A 20,684-nucleotide genomic window follows, 5' to 3' on the forward strand; every position below is an offset into this window, starting at 1 on the left:
GTGTGATTTTCACAAACAAAAAAAAAATCGCTTATAATGATCCAGTCTAGAGAAATTGCATAGCCTTAGTCCTTTATCTTCATCTCTCCCTGGAAATCTATGCTTCTGGTGCTTTTCAGGTTCCAACCCAAGTGACCCACCTCCCATAATAAAATCAGCAGCCATTTGAGTCAATGCCATGCACTCTTTGGAGGGGGAATCAATTTCAGCCACACTGTACTCATTCCATTTAGGATATAGTTAATTGTTCTCATCATAAGAACCAAAAGCATATCTTAAATTTTTATACTGAACAATTATCGGCGAAAGGACAGGAATATATCTGACCTAGTGATGACTTAAAACTCTAAGCAAGAAGGGGGCTGCAACCCTGTAGGTGGAACAACAATATGAACTAACCAGTACCCCCTGAGCTCGTGTCTCTAGCTGCATATGTAGCAGAAGATGACCTAATCGGCCATTATGGGGAAGAGATGCCCCTTGGTCTTGCAAACTTGATATGCCCCATAGAGGGGAATGCCAGGGCCAAGAAGTGGGAGTGAGTGGGCAGGGGAGCAGGGCAAGTGGAGGGTATAGGGGACATTCGGGATCGCATTTGAAATGTAAATGAAGAAAATATCTAATAAAATAATTTAAAAAAGAAAAAAAAAAAAACTCTAAGCAAAACACTTTGCACATCTCCAGGAATGTAGCTTTTTTTGATCATAGGCAGTTGATACAGTTATGCAAATGCTGTTGCCAGAAATATTATACATATTAATAGTTAAGTGAATCTCTGCACAAGGTGAACCTCAAGGTTGAGAGAGTGGGGAAAAGAGAGAGACAGAGAGGAAAGAGAGAGGGTGTTTTATGTGCAACTGCAAATGAGATAAAATAATTTCAGATGGAACAGCAAAAGTGAAGCAAAGCATCAGACAGAGGTGAAACGAAACAATTCAGAAGATGCTGCTGTTAAGAATAAAGTGAGAGATTTATCGTTGAGGAGACACCGTACAGGCACCCGACTCAATGGATTATAGGTGAGATCTAGATCCTAAGCATGAACAAATAGCCCCGTATGCAATAAAAACTCAGAATAGGAGTTAGCAAGGCGGTGCGCTAACAAGGGAAAAAAAAAATATGTTCGATGTTTGAAGAGATAACAGAATTTGAAAAGGGGAAATATAAAGGGAAAGTAAATGAGCCAGTGAGGAGCTGGATAAAATTTTTATATGGAATAGTTAGAAGGTAACTTTTGTATGAAGCAAGGCAAAAATCATCGACTATTGGGAAGGAAAGTTATAAATAATGACAAAGAATTGGTTTAAACTTTCAAAAGCCCATTCATCTATCAAACCCTCTCTGGAGTTTTGGGTTTGAATCTGCACACTCGAGCAGAGACCAGAGTTGAAACAGATACAGAAGAACAGTATAGGCTGTGCTTAAGTTGTCTCTTTTAGGAGTGAAAAGTGAGATGCACCAGGTCGGTAAATTCTAGGACAAAAACTGTTAGGTAGATCTCAATTCAGAAAACAAAATAACACTGCGGAGAAGTGTGTTGGTGGGAGACTAACACCGGCATCCCAGGCTATAGCTCAGGCATCGTCTGTGTTTTCAGATATGACACAAAGCTCTTCTGTACAGCGACACCCCTTTCATTTGCCAGGTTTGGGTTCACCTCAAATCTGCACTTCCGTCTACTTAATCAACACCCTCGTGTCAATTGGAGAGTGACTTTTAATCTTGGTCTTGATTTGTGGCTTGAGGATAATTCAAAGTTCACTCTAGGACTGCACTTTCCCCCTGTGGCCCCTGTTTTACGGGATGGTGACTGTTTCAGTTCATGTTTGGACTAATTACAGAGAATGCAGTAACATCAAGGCTCACCTACTTGATAGTCACTTCTGGGAACTTATTGTAGTACAAAGTATCAACCCCTGAATTCTAGTTAACTCTTATCTAGTTAACTCTCATCTAGTTAACTCTTATCTAGTTAGATATTGTGGCTAAGAGAAGTCCTGCAAAACATGTCACCTCTGTGCCTGAACACGCGCTTTCTTTTCCGCATCCCTTTCAAGATCATAAAGTTCAGAATCAACAGCCTCCTCAGTGAGAGATATTAAAATGCCTGTTTGGAGCAAGCTTTACAACTGGCAAAACTGTTAATGAGTGGTCCACAGGGGGTTGCCTTTTGTTTATCAATAAATAAAATTTTATTCTGTGTTTCTAAGATTTCTTTTGTGACCTAGGCACTGAATAGAGATTAGAGGGTGAGTGAATAGATACCTTGACATAAGAATGTAAGCAAACTCTTTCTTATAAACAAAATCATTGCCCAGATAGAAAAGGATGGTGAAGAAGAACGATTTATTTGCCTTTTGTGCACTTGACCTTCCATCTAGCAGATGAGTTCATTTACCCTGTTCCTGCCTCTTCTGATTCTCTCACTGATATTTGAAACAACTTTTCTTGGCTTTAGACATGAACGGAACACTCATAGCATCTGGTGACCCTCTAGGCCTTAGTAGCACACAGACTGCTGACATACCCAGACTTACAGACAGAGTGTGTGTGTGTGTGTGTGGGGGGGGGGTCTTAACCTCTGTGGTTCGACACAGCTATTGTTGGACTATCTTAGACATGCTACTTTAATATGTTCAATGCATTCATTGTAAACTGACTCAGAACCCCCGTGTATACACACACACACACACACACACACACACACACACATTCATTCTCTAAGTTATGTTCTTCCTGAGGGCTCTGAATAACAGATTGAGTATTATATTTATGAATTTGTGCACAAGCCCCTGATCACCTTCATGTGCATCACCTACAAGTTGAACTTTTTTTTTCCCTCAACAAATCAAACTGTCTAAAAACACCTGAATCGACCACACTGGCCAGAAAGAATTTCATATTTTACTGACCCCATGTAATGGGATTGTAAATTTTATGGCTGTGAGACTCATGGTAATGCTATTGGTAATGCTGAGTCCACTGTCTTTTTATGGGTTGCCATATGTGTCTAAAAATGCAGTGGTCCCATTTTTACATAACATTATAGTTCATTTAGATTATATTTTAGCACTTTGCAGGTTGGACAAAACTGTCCTCCACTTTCTTTAAGTACCTTCTTCTAAGAAGCATGCTTTAAGGCTTACCTGTGCTAGAATTTCACATCAGAAATTCATTCATTTTTTTAATATTATGTGAAAGTTTTTTTTAACTTATCAGTAAAAACACAATGTTGAAATTTAGGCTAGTTAAACAGTTTGCTTCAACTTATGCATTAGTTGGCTGAAATTTAGTTGGAGGGGCGTGCGTAAAATTAGGTTGCTATGCATGTCAACATACATGGTTTTATGAAGGCTTTTGTCATAGTTAATTTTTTTCAATTTTACGCAAACCTATACATACCTGGAAAGAAAATATCTCAATCAAGGAATTCGCTCCATCAGACTGACCTGTTGGCACATCTGTGGAGCATTTTCTTGATAGATGATTGATATGCAAGGACCCAGCCCACTGTGGATGGTGCTACCCTGAGCAAGTATGTATGAGGTATATTAAGAACGATATTTGAGGACTTCAGAGTGATCAAGCCAGTAAGCAGTACTACTGGCACAGTCTCTGCTTCAGATCCTGCCTCCGACATCCTTCTTGTAGATCTCGCCTGGATTCCCTTCATGATTAAAGTATACTCTTTAAGTTGAAATAAACATTTTCTTCCCCATGTTGTTTTTGGTCATGGGTTAATCCAACTAAAGAATAACAAACTAGAACAAAGTTATTCCTAAATTTTAATGCTATTCATTGATTTATACTCTGAATTTACCAGTTCTGCATTCAAGGAACCCTTTGCATTAACCTCCCACTTGCTGATTTTCCTAGAACAGTTTTTCACTTGTCAGGACCTTTAGCATCCATATGCTTTTAAGATCAGTTTGTCAATACTTGCATTTGGATATTGATAGGACATTATCCAATCTGGAGATCAATTTTCATCTTAGCTAACTGTCTTCACTTTCATGAACATGAAATGTCTTTCCATTTATTGTGATCAATTGATTTACCTCAACAAAATATTATCATTTCCACAATGTAAGTTTTAGTTTTCTCATTAGTTATTTTAAATGTATATCTCTATGAATTTGTTGATAATGATGACTTTATTTTTGACTTGTTCACATCTGGCACACAGAAATAAGAATGATTTTTCTGTCCTTATTTTGTGAGCCAAGACATTAAAAAAGTCTTTAGCTTTCATCATTTGAGTGAGTTTGTTAAGCTTTTCTATATACTAGATTGTATATTTGCCTACAGACACTTTTAATATTTGCTTTTTAATATGAATTATGGCTGGTCCCTTTTTTCCCCTCCTTGATCTATGTCTTCAAGTTTAATGTTAGAAAGTAAAATATTAAAAATGGAACAGTGAAGAAAAGGGACAAGACAGTAGGTAATCAATGTAATTACATTATAATTACACTTAATTTAATTTCTTTTAAAAGATTTATTTATTTATTATATGTAAGTACGCTGTCGCTGTCTTCAGACACACCAAAAGAGGGTGTCAGATCTCATTATGAATGGTTGTGAATTTAATATTTAAAAAAATAAAAGAAGTAACAAATGTGGGTAGTTTTTCTTGCTTTCTATCTTGGAGTTTTGCATTCAGTATTTTAGAGAATGACAGCAACTTTGGATATTTTAAGGGAAAATTTTTACCATGGTAAACTTCTCTATCACTCTTGTTTTGTTAAATGCTTTAAATAAGAGGCATTGAATTTTATTAATGCCTGCTTGTGTCTATTGAAGTGATTCTAAAATTTTATTATTTATCCTATTGTAATGGTATATTACACTAATTGATTTATTGAAATTTTTAGGATGCTAATCCAATCTTTCCCTTCTCAGATAAATCTCTCAATTATGGTTTATGTTTATTCCATGTTATTAGTTGACTCGCAACTATTCTTAGTGAGTAGTGATACAAAGTTAAAGGCTCCCATAGTTCCTCCTGAGTACTGTTAATATAACTGGCTGCAGAGAGTGAATTATGAGAGTTCTAACTTTTGAAATGAAATATTTGCTCCTAATTAATTATATCTACTAAAACATATGAAGGAAGCCAACTGGCTCTCTGAGTTTCTGCTTGGGAAGGTTTCTAATGACTAATTAATATCTCTTTAGCGGGTCAAAAGTCAACTGAGCTTTTCTAAATCCTTCTTGACTTGATCTTGGAAGTCTGTATCTTTCTGGAAACTCAATCCTTTCACCTAAATCCTTCAGCTCATTGCCCTGAAATCCTCTTTATTTCTGTAAGAGGAGTTCTGGAAAACTTTCCTCCTTCACTCCTGAATTTAGAAGCCATCCTCTCTCCCACTGGGATTTGATTGGTATAACTGAAAACTCTGTCTATTTGTTGTTCTTTAAAAAGAAACGCCTTCTGGTAGCCTTGCTTCTTCTGCATGAATTTGCTGTTCTGTTTCACTACTTTCCCTCCCCCAAGTGAAAATTGATGCATCTTTTTATTCATTTCCTTTTCCCACTGCTTTTGTCTTTAGCTCGCTATTTACTGTTGCACATATTAAGTATAAAATTAGCTTAAACTCTTAAGTTCATTTGTTTTCCCAGTAACTATAGACTTTTTCAGCAGTTCACATCTCTTTAAATACTGTGGTCTTGTACAGACTTCTGACTTCACTCTGTTGTACTTAGAAAACAGGCATATTAACCTTTTTTAAGCAGTTTGTTTAGGTTTGGTTAATGGGCTCTTTATCTCTCCTGAAGAATCTCCAGTGTGCCTTGAAGTTTGTAAACATTTGTCTGTTATTTGAGTAACGTACAGTATGGGTATTCTATAGATCCTATCAGCTTTACTTCATAGCCAATGTTTTTTGTTAATAGTCAGTGATTGATATATTTTATGCTTCTGAGGGATATGCTGATTAAGGATAAACCCATAATGTACAAATCTTGAGAGACATAACATATAAGAAATAGATACATCAATTTTAAAAACTGTATATGATAAAGTATAGGTATACAAATTATTATTCAGAAATGTCAGGAAGATTTGAAGAAAAATAAGACTTAAGTTTGGGGTGTGAACCATGGTACTAACCTGTCTGACATAAACCAGGACCAGAATGTCAGTGAGTGCGTCATTATAACTGAAAGGGCTGCAGAGCTACATGTCTTATATAAAGCCAAACCTGAAACTTGAAAACTAAAAGCTGGAAGTTTGTGATGAAAATGAAAACTTTATGTTGATAATTTCAAAGTAACAGTAAAAATTACGTGAGAGTGATGCTTAATGCAACAGTTTAATAAATCCACATTTGTGCTTCTTCCATTTGCTTTAGGGTCCCAAACTCGGCTTCATATCTTTACCTGTGTGCATTCATTTACATTGGTTTAAATAATACTCAATTTATTGCATAGGCCTTGTAAAGCAAAGTATCACAGACCTGACCTCCAAAGTTATCTGATTTCAAATAAGGCTGTTACTCATCCTCGTTCCTAATCTGCTGTTACTCATCCTCGTTCTTAATCTAAGTGAATGTCTACAACTTTCTGAGTTGCTTAAATTCACTGACATTAATTCTTTTGAGCAGTTTTATCATAAGCTTTGTGATTCAGCATTCTACGTCCCTTTCTTGTACAATGTCCTGAGATATTCAGCTTTGTGGAGGAGTGACACTTGCCATGAGTTACTTTAGTCTCAAGTGCCCTGTACATCTGTCTGTCTATCTATCTATTTATTTATTTATCTATCTATCTATCTATCTATCTATCTATCTATCTATCTATCTATCTATCTATCTATGAGTCCTAAAACCCACAAGGTCTCAAACTCTTCTTTTCAAACGCGTGCCCTGACTTACATAACAAATTTCTACCAGAAAGTTTGTCTGTCTCCTAACTCAGCATGTCCCATATGGAGGCCTAATGAACAGATGTAATGAACCTGCCTTGATCCATTTGTAAAGGACAAATTGGTTTGAAACTCACAGAAGCATTCTGAACATTTATTTACAAATTTAAATATACATGGGTCCCTTGTTGAAAATAGTTTCTAACCATTCTGGAAAGATTGAATATCTTTAAACGAAATGAAAGGTTTTAATTTTTTATTTGAATTTTAAAAATCTTTTTTAAAAAAAACCCCAACTGTATTTATTCTTTTAAAAATTCATACACACATACAGTGTGTTGTGATTATACATGTCCCGTTTCCTTCTGATCAATCTTCCCAATGCATCCCTCTCCTTACACAGTTCTTTCTTTTTAGCCCCAGTGATGCCACACTGCTGCTCATGAACATGGGTGTAGAGCAATACACTGGAGCACAGAGAAAGATAATCCACCACAACCTCGGACCACAACCTCAGAGAAAAGTGATTTTCTCGCTCCCTGCTGCTCTTCACTGCCAATAGATCCTCAGCAAGAAGTGGGACTTGCCAAACACCTATTCATACTGGGATTTTTGTCTGGGTTGATTTTGAAGAAACTATATTTACAATTTAAAGTATTATATTTATCATCTATAATTTATAGAGTTCATACTGCTGCTTAGATTTCCTTCTACAGGTTACAGAACGAAGCTTTCAATCTGCAAACTGAAAAGTATGTCCAAAATAGTCTTTGAAAAACTTTGGCATGGAGACTGGGATATTGATATAGAGCGTCGTTAGTGAGTGTTTTAGCACAAACTTTCCATTTTATGGAAAGAAGCATTTCTTTTGGCTCACAGTTTGATAGTACAGTCTATCTTGCAAGAAATTATGTCAGCCAGTCACGTTGTATACAATCAGTCAAGCAAAAAATGGTCACATTTTCTTCATTTTGCTAGAAAATTCACTTGGCCTGTCCTAAATCTCTATTGACCACTGCAGGCAAGAGCATCATTTGTTTATTTCTTTAGGATTGACTCCTATTTTAGAAATTATTTTGCTGCTTTATTTTTGATCTCTGTTGCTTAAAATGGATTTTTCTATGTTTGTTTCCAGGAAAAGTCTAAACCAATAAGGATTTCAAACATAATTAAGGACTTATGCTTTTCGGAAGTTTAATAAATGACCCACTTTTAAACACAGTCAATAGTAGACCTACCTGCATGTAGGATTTTAAAAATTATTACATAGTTTTATACCATTCCCTTGCCTCTCTTCTCTTCTTTCTCCTTTCTCCTACCCTGTTACCACCCTCTTCTTATTTTGAAGATAATACTTTAAGTTATACTGCTATATATGCTTACCCATAAAATACACAAATAAAGATACTTATATAAACAATCATTGCATTTGACATAACATATTTGCAACTTGATTTTATGCATCAACCTGACTGGCCCATAAGATGCCCACATGCTTGGCTAAATATCATTTTGATATTTTCTGTGAGCCTGTTACCTCTATGTGTATGTGTTTGAGTATTTATGTATACATTATAAAAGCATACACAGATATTTGTGTCATATCTGCATGCACACAAGTGTGAATTGGAGAAGCACAACTGTTGATACATCTCAGTAGAAACATAACAGAACTAAATATGATGGTGAAAAAGTATCTCCCAAGCCTAAAGGGTACCACCCGCAGTGCTGGGCTATGGGCTCTGTCATTGCAAAGTAAACACAGCTTGGAAATTAGTCTTCTATTTTCTCCTTAAAGAAGGAACCAGCATCTCTGATCGTGCAGCATCCTCTCCTCACTGTGTCGTCAACTCTGCTCCTCAACTCGTCTCTGTACTGCGTTGCTAGGCAATTCTTGGCATGGGCAGAATTGACTAAGCATATGGATGGGCACATGTGCTTGCATTCCTGTGAAACAGCCACGACACTTCACCCACATTTGCTCCTAGAGCACATGTGAAGCAAACAAGATTCCTTCAAGTTGTAATTTAAAAATTCTATTATACTTGTGTGTGTGTGTGTGTGTATAAAGATTAATATAAAAAGATAACTTTCATTAAAAGTTGAATTTCGCTGTAATTATTGCTTTATCGTAGCTAAACAATTTAAAAAATACTTCTTAGTCTTTAAACAATTTTCCATAAATGGGATTGAGATTTTTCTATTTTCCTCTATTTGTTTCAATCATATTTCACAGTAATAAGGCTTCTTAGAGTAAATGATATTTTCTGACTTTTTTCTGGGCACTAGAAAATTTGCTAATGACAGATGAGCATATATTGCTAAATGTAGGAAATGCAATGAGATAAGATAAGCTCTGGCTTTTAGGAGCATACACATAGACATTTCTAGACATCCATTGTTACATCACAAAGCATGGCTTGATTTTGTGTTTCCTATGATTAGGTAAATACCTATGCTCATAGTAAAAACGTAAAATCAATAAAAGGAAAATACAAACAACCAATATAAGCAAATATAAGGGAAAATTACCTCACAAAATTCTCAACATGTGCATGCTTGTTAGACAGCAGCCCCTGATCAACAAGTGTCTATACACTCATACAGACATAAATGGATTCATATTATACTCAATATACCTCAAATAACCTTTCTTTTTTTTACTACACTGTCTCCCAACTGCCTATCTTTCTGTAACTATCACACAATACTATATGCTTAGGGAAATTTTCCTATGATATGATAGATAAAAAGACATACAAACAGAGTAGAAAAGAACTGCTGAATGCAGTTCCTTTTCCAGAATATCCAAGTATTTTCTTCATGGAGTATTTTATTTATTTATTTTTTTCAAAGGACAAATTTTAATTAAATATTGATAAATGTTACACAAAATAGGAATCCAACCAATATTTGAGTTTAGGGCTGACAAGTGGCATAAAAATCTTTTTAAAAAATTCTGTCTTTAGAGTGGAAACCAGGAAATGGGATAACATAAAAAAAAATCTAAAAAACATTTTTGCCTTTATATATGAATATGCATGTTCATGTTGTCTGCATGCACTTGTGTTTTTGTACTGTTTACAGGGTACCAAATTGTCTTATAAGTAATGGCCTCATGAAGTCGATTGTTAACTCTGCCCAAACTCTTCTTCCTTCATAGTATAATTAACATTTTAAAACAACAAGAACAACAATAGTAATGACAACCAAAAACCAGCAAATAAGAAAGGAGATAAAGCATTTATAGATACAAAATAGAATTTCAGTAAAAGCCAAAAGAAAGTGCTCTGAGAGGAGAGGATTTTCTGTGACTTTAGTCTTTTTTTTCCAATTTTTATTAGGTATTTTCTTCATTTACATTTTAAATGCTATCCCCAAAGTCCCCTATACCCTCCCCGCCTCACCTACCCACCCACTCCCCCTTCTTGGCCCTAGTGTTCCCCTGTACTGGGGCATATAAAGTTTGCAAGACCAAGGGGCCTCATGGAGTATTTTATAAACTTCAAATTGCAGAGGCTGAGTATAACATGTCTTGTTTCTATTTTCATGATGTAGATTCTCTGGCATAGAATTACCATGGTTTTAATTGCATAATTTAATTATGCAAGTTCTAATGACTTTTCCCCTTTAAACTTCTTTATACATTTTAGTGATTTTGATTTTGCAACCAGTAGTCCTAACTAGAAAGAGTGGCTATGAACTACAACAACGAACATGGATGGTATAATAGACCTAAGAGGTCAATGATTACACTCAGATTGATTGTAGTTAACATGCATCTAAATGAACACAAGGCCTGCTTAACAAGAATAAAACCATGCCTTGTCCTGGAAACCTAATCAGCTAGCCAGGCATGGTGAGGTCATAAATCTTGGAAAAACACTACAATACCTTTAGTGGTATCTGATTCATTTGTCCAAGAGGATTTTACTGAGCAAGCATAATCCTTAACTTTATCCTAAGTATTTATCCTTACAACCACAGATACGTGTAGCTCTCAGCAACTGAGACCTTTACAGAAAACCATGACCAATCACAATGCAGAGATCAAGTGATCCATGTAGTGCCTACCCTAACTACTCCATCTACAATACAACTCCTACACCCAAGGCCCAAGGAACATCAAGGAAGAGGCTGCAAAAAGATTGTATGTGCCAGAGAAGGACATCTGCTGTGAGACTCCATTTCCTCCTTTCTTATTAAACTTGTCATCTGTATGCTCTATAAATTCTTTATGACAGTAGACACAATACCTATTGAAATCAGTTTTCCTGACACTTGCAGATAATGAGGATACAGACTGCAAATCCCACATCTTCTCAAACCTGGGCTTCCTCTCACCTTTCCCTCTCATTGCCACCATGACCTCATTGCCACCTTCACCAGACATGACACTTGGTGGATCCCAACTGGTAGAAGCCACTATTTCACTTCTCAGGAAATCTCATGAGCAGGTACTAGCATGACTTTGCCTGAGAGGCAAAGGAGCCGTGTGTACTAGTATTTCTTTACTGCACTATAATTATCTTAGTGTTGCTAAGTGTGTGGCTCTAGTCCATGTTGAAGACGTCTTTCCCTTCCTTCATATGGGGTCTCCAGATTCATTAATCAAGAGATACCAGCTGTATCACAGTCACACAAAGTCCCTTCCGGGTTTCTGTCTATGCCCATGTTATGCATATTAGAATTCTGTGAAACAAACATCTGTCTGTCCATTACCGTGTCAGGCTTTGGCTTTAGAAGTGTCTGATTCATTTGTCCAAGTGGATTTTATAGGTTTAGTAGAAATATTTTGTTAATATCTACCATACCGGCACTGAAATGAAGAAAACAAAATACGGGGAAACTTCTAATCATGAAAATAATACACTGTAAGTTTTTCCATCACTACTGGGGAAATCTCTGTAACAGGTTTAATGAGTGGTTTCACTGTAAGGGATGGCATGTATAAAGTACTTCTGAGCTAGAAGAGCACATCCGAGAGCAAGCCAGATGAGCAGCTTTTCTTTCCAAAGCAAAAGTTGAGGGCAGGTGCCAAGTTTTTATTCTATAACAGCAATGGAAATATCAGTGTCCCCTAGAAATCATGTCAGTCCTGCCTCAGGAATTAAGGGTAAGTAAACTTCATCCCAGGTTTCTTTCTTCTTGGAAATCCGGGTATTATGCACAGAAAAATCAGTTGGACAGACTAGGAAAAAAAGGGAAAGCTTATATATAAGTGTTGTGTATATTCCGAAGCAAATTCTTGTACATTATCATGTTTAAAGCTCAGCAGTTCTCCGGAAGTAGAATGACAGTACACTTCTGCATACAGGCTTATAGCAATAGAGCAACAGTATTAGGACAGGCCAGATTCTACACTATAGCTTCCTTCCATGCTTTTGGTAAATGCAGAGTGTGTGAGGACAAATGGAGGCAATGTGGAAAGCATAAAAGCAGGCGTGGGTTCTAGACTCAGCAGCTCTGCCCAGCTTGTTTCCTTAGTTAATTCACACATGTAAGACAACTGGGTTATAAATGTGCACGTGGGGTTGGGGTTGAGCATAATGGTAGAGTACTAGTCTAGAAAGTGCAAGGCCCTGGGTTTAATCCTCATCACTGGGTGGAAAGATTAAAAGGCATACAATAAAAATTATGGAAAAAACAGGCTATGAATTTGGGAGGCATCAGGGGACGAAAACATAGGATGGATGAGAAGCAAGAAAGGGAATGAGAGAAACTATGTAACTGTATTTTACCTTTCATAAAAAAGAAGGGGGCCATGTGGTGATTGTTTACATACATAAAACATCAGTTCATGCTGAGGGAAGCTGGGTTGTACCATTCTCATCATGAAGTTAAACATTACAGAGAAGCAAGCTCCTTGCCAGTGTCTGAGGAGATAACTGAGAAACGCTCACCGCTCACGTTCATGACAGAACCCACGAGGGAAGTGCTTTGTAGGATACAAAGGAATTTTTGTGGCTTCTGTATGTCTCCATTACCATGAATTCAGTCAACTTGGCAGAATCAGACACATGTGGGGACTTGACATAGATGCTTTTATGACATCATAGGAAAAAAGATCACTCATTGCCAGAAACAATTCGCTCAGCAACAACAGCAACAAAATAAAAAGTAAAACTACAGTCACCACTTAAATACAGCATGAGCACCTGAGAAGAGCTAGGGTCAGGTAAAGGGCAGCTCAGTTTGGAAAAGGATCATAAATTGAAAGCAGGCTTGTATGTTTTTGTTTTTGTTTTTTTCTTCCTCTGGGGTTTGTGGATTCCAACAGAAAAAGTGTGCAGCAAACTTAAGAAGAATTTATGGGATGTTTCCCACATCATATTTTATGTAAATCATAATCATCCCATATGTTGTTTAGCTTGTTTGTAAAGTTTAAGAGTAACTATTTAGAAAAATGCATGTCTCGTGGGATTTGAAAAGCTTATGCTTTTAAAGAGAGGCCCATATGTTGGAATGAAGAGATATATTTTCCAAGATACAAATATTTCCTGTAAGCAATTTGCTGCTTCAGAAATGATGTTATCTTACCCAAGATGTCTTTAACATTATATTAAAAGGCAAGTTACTTCACATTGTACAGTGAGACAAAGGATGATCAAAATCTGCCTGTCATGTAGTACATAGAAATAAATTTTACCGGGAAGTTACTAGTGGATGAGTCCTCCAAAGGTAACATATTCCTATGATGATAAGTGTTGAGGGGCTAGAGAAATTGTTCAGTTGTCAATAGCAATGGCCATTCTTGCCCAGGACCTGGTTCAGTTCCCAGGGCCCATATCAGGCAACGTGAAGCCACCTTAAAGTCCAGTTTCAGGGAACTGATGACTTCTTGTGGTTTCCATGCATTCTGGCCATGTATGTGTCACACAAATGCACACTTATGTCCATAACCACACAAAAAAATAAAAATCAATTACATTATAATAAGCAGCTATCTGTGAAGGCATCCAGAAAATACTCCAGCAATCTGAGACACAGCCATTGGGAACAGTCACCTTAGGTTTAATCAGAGTGGTTATCAATGCATTCTCTCCTACAGAAACTTCTGCCAGATTGTAGAAGCTCGAGAGGTCCTCCCCCACCAACTTGCCTTTTCCATGTTAGGCACTAAACAGAAAGGCGCTGGCTGCCTTCTTCCAGCACATTAACACTTCATAAAGAAAGCAGTATTTCTCCAAGACAGCTGCTCTAATACTGCAATTTCCTGCCTCTCCCTTAGCCCACATTCCCGATTCCAGCCTCCCCTTCCCATTGTCTCCTGCATTACGGCACACAGCTGCAAGACACAATAGGATTGAACTGCTGACCCGTGAGCTCCCAAACACCACCCTGGAAATAGCTTAAGAAACACTCGGTGTAATGAATAGGTTGTAAAGAGAGACTATTATATTTCACATGTTTACATGATCAATTACATGTTCATTCACCAATACAGATGATATCCATATTATTTTTGTAATTAGAATATGAGGAAGGTGAGTGTGTGCTCACACGTGTGCACAAGGTTCAAACACAGAAAGACAAGCGATATCACCAGAACAATCATCTAGAATCTTGTGGTGTCTTTAGCTTAAAATGAAGAGAGATTTTAATTGTTCAATTGAATATATATATATATATATATGGAGTTATTTGAATTTTCGTGATAAATTTGCCAGTTCTAACTCAAAAATGATTGGTAGAAGGATAAGGCTATATATCAGCCTAAACAAATCCGTTAAGAAGAAGCTATTTTCCTGAAATTCTAGCAGTTGGAAAGTAGAGGCAGGAACATTGTGAGCAGCCAGTCTTGGCTATATGGTGTAAGCCTCTTTCAATAAAAGAATTAAGGTGAAGGTTAGGGAAGAGAAGAAGGAAAGAAACGGAGAGGAAAGAAGAACAGAGAAAACACTCCCCACCTCTGCTTTTTTCTTATCAATTTCATCTATTTTTATATTTAAATGAGAACTTCATTCGTACACATAATGGATTCTGATCACCCCCATTCTTTTCTCTATAATGCACTCCCTCACCCACACCACTTATCCTTCTTAGCTTCATGATCTGTTCTCCCTCCATCTGTCTCTTTCCCCTGACACTGAGTCCACTTATGTTGCCTATATGAGCATAGGTCTTTAAGGGCTGCTTCTCCAAAGAAAACTTACTCTCCTTTCTCAGTAACTATCAATTTTCTGGCTAGGAGCAGGATTTCAAGAACCTGTCCCCATCTGTGCTGGGACTTTAACTGGCTTGATTTTGTTCAGGCCTTGTGCTTACTGTCACAGCTGCTGTGAGTTCACATGTGAGTTCACAGCCTTGACAGGGCACTCAGAAACATTTGCCTAGTGTTATACAATGCAGCCTGCTTCAGGTAGAAGTTTCTACTTTGTTCTTTTCCCAATAAGGGTCCCATAGAGGAGAAATTAATTCTAGTGTATTAGCCATTTTATTAGAGAAACAATGTGTTCAAGTTCTAATTCTTCTGCAGAGTATTTCCCTTATTTTCGATTGGGGGGAGGTGATATGTGTGTGGGGGTATAATGGTGTGTGTGTGTGTGTGTGTGTGTGTGTGTGTGCGCGCGCGCTCACACCCAGGAATTTGGGTAGACAGGCCAGAGTTCAATATCAAGTGCCTTACTCTACTGATCTCCACCTTACACTTTTAAATATTTTTTTCCAAAGATACATTCTGATAATGGTTTCCTCTCTTTTCTCCTCCTAGATGCTCTCAACTTCCCGCACTTCCAAATCAATTTGTTCTTTCTCTTTAGAAAAACAAAAACCTAGAATAATAGATTTTAAAGAAGAAAAAAATAATAAGAAATACACACACACATACACACACCAAAAAAAAAAATCACAAAATCAGAACTCATAATATGCAAGAAAATGACCAGTGTGTCAAAAACAAAAACAAAGAACAAAGAAACACATCACATAAAGCAACATGAGACGAATTATTCTTTAAAAATTCCACGGAGTTTGCTTTGGGTTAGTCATTTGTTGCTGAACACAGGGGCCTGCTCTGTTGTGGTAAATCTCCAACCCAGGTAATTCCACGCAAGGAAACTGTAACTCATGTATATACTTACAAACTGCACTCCTATATTGGGCAGATATGCCTCTATGCCACTTTCTTCCCCAGACACGAAATCCCTGCTACTTGCAGTTTCTCCAGGCCATGTGCTTCTGTTCCTTCTTCCTTCCAATGACCCTCCCTCTGTCCTCCTCCAGCAACCCCTCCTCCTCCCCCCCTTCCCACCTCCTCATTTCTGCCCAGCGATTGACTATCTGTGACTGCTCTTAAGTGTTCTTTGTATACCCCGTGATGCTCCTTGGAGAAAACTAGTTGTTTTTCTTTGCAAGCGTTTGAAGATAGCATCTTGGCTACAGATGGGAGCACATGTATGCTTCCACCTTGTAGTGTGAGATCCCGTCTAGATTGGACCTGTGCAGGCCCTGTGCATGCTACCACAGTCTCTGTAAGTTCATATTTGTGTCAGCTCTGTTGTGCCAGGGAAAAAGTTTGCTCAGTTTCATTCATCCCTGCTGGCTCTTATGATCTTTCTACCTCCTCTTCTGCATCAATCTCTGAGCTCAGAGGGGAGGGGTTTTAAGAAGACATCCCATTCAGAACTGAGCAATCCCAGGTTATTTACTCTCTGCATATTTCCCTCATGTGTGTCTCTGTATTAGTTCCATTCTGCAGCAGAAGCAATCATCTCTGATGATGGCAGAGTGAAACACTATCTATTGGTGTAGCAGAATATTATTTAGGAGTCATTCTATTGTTGGTTCCTTTAGTAAAACAATGGCTTTTGGTTTTCCTGCATTCATGGCCTATCTCGTCTCACATTCTCAACTACCTAAGCAGTGTCAGGAATGGGTTTCAGTTCATGGAGTCAACCTTAAGTAAAATACATAATGCTTCAAACCCACTTAGAAGGGGGAACAAAATAATCATGAGAGGCAGAGGGAGGGAGGGGTCTGGGTGGGAGAGTGGAGGGGGAAGAAAAGGGGGGCAGGACCAAGTATGGGAAGAGACAGGAGAGAAGTCTGGAGGGCCAGGAGAACAAACAGAAATAAGTAGCAGTGGGGGTGGGGGAACTTGGTGAATCACTAGAAAGTCCCAGATGCCAGGGATTGGAGAGGCTCCCAAAACCAATGAGGATGACATTAGCTGAAATACCCAACAGCAGGGAGATAGAACCTGAAGAGACACCTCCTGTTGATAGGCATGGCCCCCAGTGAAGGGATGGGGCCACCCATCCATCTAAAACTTTTTAACCCAGAATGGTCCCTGTCTAAAGGAAATGCAGGGACCAAAATCAAGCAGAGACTGAAGGAAAGGCCATCCAGAGACCACCTCACCTAGGGGTTCATTCCATCTGCAGAAACCAAAGCCCAACAACTATTGCTGATGCCAAGATGTGCTTGCAAAAAGGAACCTGGTATGGTTCTCCTCTGAGAGGCTCTGCCAGCACCTAACTAAGTCAGATGTAGATACTCTGCAGCCAGCCAACGGACTGAGCCTGGGAAAGACTGAAGGACTAAGCCCAGGAAAGGCTGAAGGAGCAGAATGGGATTGCACCCCCCATAGAAAGAACAACAATATCAATTAACTGGACCCCTCAGAGCTCCCAGGGTCTAAACCACCAACTACATATGTATCAGAAAATTGCCTCATCTGGCATCAGTGGAAAGGGAGGCGCTTGGTCCTATAGAGGCTTAATGCTCCAGAAAAGGGAGATGCTAGAGGGGTGAGGCAGGAGTGGGTGGATGGATGGGGGGGGGAAGCACCCTCTCAGAGGCAAAGGGGATGGGGTGGGGGACTCATGGAGGTGAGACTGGGAAGGGGGATAACATTTGAAATGTAAACAAATAAAATGATTAATAACACACACACACACACGCACACACACACACACACACACACCCATACACATACCTCCCTTCCTTTTAAAAACAAACTACAGATTGATGGATCAACACTGGCCTCTTCTAGACGTGTTCTAGAAAGCCAAGAGTGAAAGGTATTATTAGGCTAGTGGTTTAAGTTGCAAGATTATGTTTTAGTCACATGAAAAAATTTATTCCCAAATTCTGGAAGAATCCAGTCAGGCCAGGCATTCCTAAGTTCCAAAGTTCATCCTGACCATTTGGTGTACTTCACTTGCCTCATGTCAGATGTGCAATCACACTCACTATGATGCTTCATCTTGACTGGCAACTTGATGAGAGCAGGAACAAACGCCTTGGAGATTTGTGAGGCACACCTCTGGAGAGAACTTTGATGGTTGCTAAAGATGATACATCATGAGGGCTCTGATCTAATGACTGAATTCATCTAGTAATGGATTTAAACTCTAAATAGGCTTGAGAAGTAATGGGACTGTGAATGATATGGTTCTAGAGGAAGAAGGATAATGAGACATATCCTGTTGGGCTAACATTTAGCCTGCCTTTTCTTGTTCCTTACGGGCTTCTGCTTCCAGTCTGCATGATATGAGCTGTTCCAACAAGACTTCCACCACCTGAAAGATTGAACCCTCTGTGTTCCAACAGAACCTCCACACCAACAAGAAAAAAAAAGAAAATTGACCCCTCTGTAATCATTAAAAGATACGTGTTTCTTCATTTTAGGTTATTTATGTACACTAGGCAACCACAGCATCAAGAAAACCATCACCTTTGTGCTCCTGTAAGTTTTGTTAGACAACCTCAGCCTTTTTTTTCCTTTCTGTACACGGTAAGTGCATTGGGCTCATCTTCTCATGCAGAGACACACACCTTTTCTTTGATACCGTGGAGATCACCGTGTTCAGGCTCTTAGCTTGATGGGCCCTGAAACCAGAGCATATTTTTACAAATATGATTTATCTCACCCAAAATGAATTCTGTGCCTAGCATGCACAAGTTCCTGTTCAATCCTTAGCACTTCAAGAAAAAGAGAATTGTGTAGCCCGCTGTGAAGCTGAAAATGCGTCCTTCACCTCACACATAATTGTACAAGAGGAGAATGTCAAATAGTTTCCATACTTCCAGTTTAAAAGCACAGTGTAAATGCGTGTGTTAAAATGGTGCCTGCAATAGTTAAAATGATGAAAAAAAATATTCAGCAACTAATTTGTGTGTTTGCATGAATATTTTCTTCCCAAATCGGTAGAATTTTGAGTTGCTGGGGTGTCACAGAGGGAGAGCCTAAGACATTCATCTTGATCTTCCTATTCCCTCAGGTGCTATTTCCAAATAAATATATGCACTCCATAAAACCAATGTCATAAATATAGACAACTGACTCATAATGCTAGCAGGATTTCAATCTTCCCCCCCCCAAAGGATGTGCAAAACCATTCAGCTCCAGTCCAAGTGGAAAAAAATCTCTAAAACTTGTATTTTTAGTATATTATGTAAGAATTCTGAGAAATGGGACAAATTCATATCTACATAGAAAAACAACCCTAAGACACAGCACTGACTTTTATTACCAGTGGGTATTATGGTTATGGGCACATTCCTTAAAAAGCTCTTAAAACACTAGTTGCTATCTATCAACCAATCAAAAGTTGTTAGAAATATTTTGTAAGTAGAGTCCTGTACTTGATATCCTGAGATAAATAATAAAAAGTATAAGGCATATTTCTCAAGCACAATTATGTAATGCACTACAATCCCCAAATTGGCATAGAGTCTCTTATTTCGACTTATACACTGTATATAGCAAACTTCTGTAGACAATGCAGGGGAGCTGAGAGGGTGACAGCATGTTTGCATGGGAAGGAATAATATTCAAATATTCCAATATTTGGGTAAATTCATATAAAGGTTTATGTGTATTGATGAAGATTATTTGAGCTTGTCTTTGTTGGTTTATTTGTTTGCTTGTTTTTGAGGCTGGATCTCTAGTCTCTAGAGTCCAAAATGATCTGAAACTCTCACAAGCTTACTTTCTCAGACTTCAGTTGCTGGAATTATGAGTATGACAACACCTCAGCTCTATTTGTGTTTTCATGTGCATGCCTGTGGGTGTGCACTCTTATGAGCACATGCTTGCATGTACGTGTGAACTGGGAATATGTAAAAATCAGACAGCTTTGGGGATGGTATAGCACATGTTTGTCAGCCAGGAAACTCATAAAAAGCTCATTTTAGTGACAGTGTGTTTAAGGGAAATTTCATTATTGCAGCTGAATGAGCTCTAAGGGTGACAGTGGGTGCTGGGAAGCTCTGGCAAGCACCCAGCTTATATCTGCGGTTGTGAGTGCCATGGCCTTTGTATCAATGAATAAACACTGCAGTTATGACAGGCCATTTTATTTTCTCTTGACTTATTCATCATAGCCCTCTCCATTTTTCTTTTTCATTCTTCATTTCCGGGTTTCTCCTGGTTAGCATCAGCTGTCAACTTGACGTAGCCCAGTCTTGTCTGAGAGAACCTCAGTTGAAACGCTGTTTCGATCAGATTGGCTGTGGATTTGTTCATGAGGAATTGTGAGAGGGCTTAGCCTACTGTGGGAGGAACTATGCCTAGGCTCGCGGACTTGAGCTTCATAAAAAGCTATCAGAAAGACCGGTAATTCTTTCAGAGTTCTTGCCTCCACATTCCTGTTTTGGGTTTCCTCAATGATGGTCTGATCTGAAAATTGAAAAAATAAAAACAAAACTGCCGACCTTTCCTCTACACATTTCTCACAGTCACAGAAAGCAGACTAGGACAAAGGTGGAACAATCCTAACATTAACCTTTATGCTTATCATCACTTACACTCATTTTTAGTTTTAAAGACCAGTATTGTGTATCTGTGTGTTCCCCCACATCTCTCTCTCTC

This window comes from Mus pahari, chromosome 16 (genome assembly GCF_900095145.1).
Source record: "Mus pahari chromosome 16, PAHARI_EIJ_v1.1, whole genome shotgun sequence".
Lineage (NCBI taxonomy): Eukaryota > Metazoa > Chordata > Mammalia > Rodentia > Muridae > Mus > Mus pahari.